Source organism: Lepisma saccharinum, chromosome 17, assembly GCF_977018435.1.
Source record: "Lepisma saccharinum chromosome 17, izLepSacc3.1, whole genome shotgun sequence".
Taxonomy (NCBI): Eukaryota; Metazoa; Arthropoda; class Insecta; order Zygentoma; family Lepismatidae; genus Lepisma; species Lepisma saccharinum.
In genome coordinates this window covers 62,123,574-62,127,188 of record NC_139245.1, presented here as the reverse complement: position 1 = coordinate 62,127,188, position 3,615 = coordinate 62,123,574, and the positions used below count along the sequence as shown (strand labels likewise).

Below are 3,615 nucleotides of genomic sequence, written 5' to 3'. Positions count from 1 at the left end.
ATGTTCCACTTATAGGTGGTTGTGTTTTGTAATTTGTGTGCGCACCATTCATCTCATTCGTGTTGGATTTTCATTTTTACGCGAGGGAGCAAGTCTGTGTAAGGCAAGCGTAAGGGGGTTACGTGTTCGAGTGTCCGAGCTTGCTTTGCATAGATGTCTACAAAGTCGTGAGATTTGTTTTGATTGGAATGTGCCTTGATGTAGGTAAAGGTCGCTTCTTGTCCCCGTTTTCGGAGCCGTAACGCTGGACTTTGAATAAGATAGAGAAAGTTTTGTTTCAGACCAACCGATATGAGATGGGTTGGTTTTTCATGCTGAACCCTGTATGTTTGCGTGTTTGTGGAGATTACTCAAGAATTACACAATGTTACCTTGCAAACTATAGTTATTCATTTTTACGCGAATGATAAAATTAACACAAGCAGCATTGCAATTGAATGAGTAAAAATATATATTTGAGTATCATACCAGCATCATATTAATAGATACGTAGATTATTTTAGAATAGCAATGAAACTTGAATGTAAAATACTTTCCATAGTGTTAAGTGTGATTATCCTGCAATGTCGTTAGGCTGACCATACATCCTGTTTTCACCTGGACAGTCCCATTTAGGAGATATGTCCCGGTTGTCCAACCCATGTTTTAAAAATCCTCAGTATGTTCCGCTTAATGAAAGTCTACAAGTTAATTTTAAAACTAAATCTAAATTTGAGACATTTCATGTTAAAAAAAAAGTTGGTGGAATTTTTAAACTATTTACCCTATTTCAACTACTTCATACATTTTTTTTGCATCAGTTTTGGCTAATTGCGCAAGACAATCAAAATGCTTCATTGTCACTGAAAGATTAAAGTAGACATCAGTCTACTGTTTAGGTTAGCTCGCATTGTGGTTGTTATTGTTTTATGTGGATTACGTTATTTCTATATTATAAGTATTTAGTTTCAATGTCAGCTTCCAGCAAGAATTTAAATTCCTGTGTCTCGACAAAACTCACAAGACAATTCCTAATAAATTATAGAATGCTAATATATTTTCTAGTTCAGAGGACAAGAAAATATTGTTCGATTAGTGGCAATTTGAAAGAGCAATCGTAACACAACATCAAAAAGCCTGAAAAGAATGTAAGTTTTATTTTTCGGGTAAATGTGTACAGATTTTTAGTAACTTCAACTGGACCACATAAGTATGATGTCTTTCTGAAAGCGGTGGTTCTTCTCTGCTTAATCCATCCACTCCCATTGAGCATATTTGCTTAACCCTAGAACACTATTGTGTTCTAATATTACAGTAAAACTAGCACTACGTAAATATTATGTACATGCAGCAAATGATTTTCAACATAAACTTTAGTTTATAAAATCAAAGTGATGAATATTTTTAATATTATTTTGTTTATTTTCTACATTTTGGAGTTTTTATTCTTTATGAAATATATAAACATGGCTTTATTAAACACAGAATATATGAAAATAATGTACTAGTTGACAAGCCTGTACGTAAATTAAGAATTTATGGGAAAGTACACAATGAAGAAAATATAATACCAATAATTATAACACTATTAACAATTACTTATGTGAAATTTAAAAGATTTCGTAATTCCGCGTTGCACAATTTAATGGTTCAATCCTATTAATTTCGAAGATCCACTGTCTTCATTCACAAAAGGGTACGGCGTTTGAAGCGGAGATGGTACCGCGTCAGTACATTGTTTGTTCCCGGGCGGCGGTGGTTGCGATTTTTCCCGTTCGGCAGCACTGGCGCGCGCATCTTGGTTTGCGTCGTCTGCTTCCTGTTGTCCGGTGGCGTTGTCAGTTGGGGGTTGGGGGCTGGGCCATGTTGCTCGGTAATGTGTCGTTCCTGTTCCCCGCGTGGCTGGAGGGGGGTCGAGTATGTGCATAGCATCTTTTCTTTTTCAGGTCGGGGATCTTTCTGAGGACAGGGTGCCAAGTTGGGTGTGCTTGTCCATTGTCCAGGTTTAGTGCTGGTTTCTGCTGGATGATAGCATGGGTTTCTTTGATGGTGGTAACAAGGAATAAAAAAAACATCTTAGAAGAAAATAGTGCAATTATCGAATTATCCACAGTTAGGGAACTTTTTCTTTTGATGCTCACCACAAATTGCCTTCCCACAGGAGCAGTACATAGTTGTCATCCTCCTTTTCTTGTAGTTGAAGATACTACAATACTTTCTGTTCCCATGTGACGTGGCTGTTATTTTACTTGTCTCTTCCTTCCCCAGCACTTTCAAAATTGACTTTCTCAAATTCTGTGAGACTCCTGGAATTATTAGCCTTTGTTCCTGTTAGATCTTGGTCAGGTTCTCATGGAGGTGGAGCATGAACTGAATCCGTGAGAGTGGTCTCTTTTCTGGGTACCTTAATTGTTGTAGAAGTTGTGAGTGTGAATAATGAATCCATTGATTTCCATGATGTTGATCATGTTATAGAAAAGTGATAGGGGCCATTGCTTAGTTTTTCTTCCAGCATTCATTCGTTGGTACATCTGATCAAAAGCCGGCCTGTGTTTCAAAGGCAACAGATCCCGTTGCGGTAGCACTGGCAGAGACAATTCCATGCAGGTAAAACAGCGACAGCGAAGCATCAGGTGAGGCCAGGCCGGCTCGGTAGCTCAGTGGTTAGAGCAATGGCACAGTATGCCAGAGACCCAGGTTCAAGTCCTGGTTGAGCCTGTATTTTTCGCTGGAAATTTCTAAGTAGTACATCTCCTGTTTGTGCCTAATCTTCAATAATTCTTGCATTAAATTGTCACTAAAAATAGCTTGAAACATTCCTCTGGCTGTTTGACATTTTGTGCAGGTTGGGTTAGTCCAAGTCTAACGTGTACAAGATATTTTGCAGCAGTCTTGCCCTGACTTGAGTCACTCTTACATTTCCACGTAAATTTGTCTTTGCCTTTTAGAATATCTGTACCAGGAATGACTAGAGGGTCCACCGGAGTTGTGTCGTCATCAGGTGTGACAGCTTTCTCAGATATTTTGCTCTATTTTGATTTGGCCAATGATGTTCTACGCTTAGAGTCTTCTGAGGTCTGCCTCCTCTTCTGCCCCCTGCCCTGAGTCATTGATGTTTCTTCAACCTCTGCTTCTTGTATCTTTTCACACATTCCTTGAACTAAGTCAGTTTCATCAGGAACATATTCTGGGTCATTGTCTCCATCCGAATCACTGAAGTCGCTTTCCTCAACTTCCAAAATATCTTCTTCGTTCTCTTCCTCCAGCTCTTCTTCTTCACAAATTACCAAAAGTTCGTAAATTTTATCAGTTGTCAGTAGTCTTTCATGCATTTTCACTACGTGTATTACTAGCGGCATGCAATTCTTACATGAATACAAATGGCATTATTACTAGGGGCACATCAAAATTAGGTGCACGATTTTTCTTCTATTACTAGCGCTACATATTATTGACATACAGAGTCCAACATAACGAACAAACTAAAGATGTTCAATGCTTGCACCCTCCTTACCATGGTGTTGCCTCGAGTCTGACAGAATGCCTGAGGCACTGCTAGGTAGAGGGGTGAGTGGGTGTGAAGTGGGAAGTAGGGGAAGGATTTGAGTGAAAAGCATATGTAAATTTTATGTTCTA

The 3,615-nt window shown here is 38.8% G+C and overlaps 1 non-coding gene across 1 annotated transcript; it reads left to right on the top strand.

The window, feature by feature from the left end:
• Positions 1-2,625: 2,625 nt before the first annotated feature.
• On the top strand, positions 2,626-2,697 carry TRNAT-AGU (transfer RNA threonine (anticodon AGU)). Its single transcript has one exon. It is a non-coding gene; the product is annotated as a tRNA-Thr (tRNA).
• Positions 2,698-3,615: the final 918 nt, after the last annotated feature.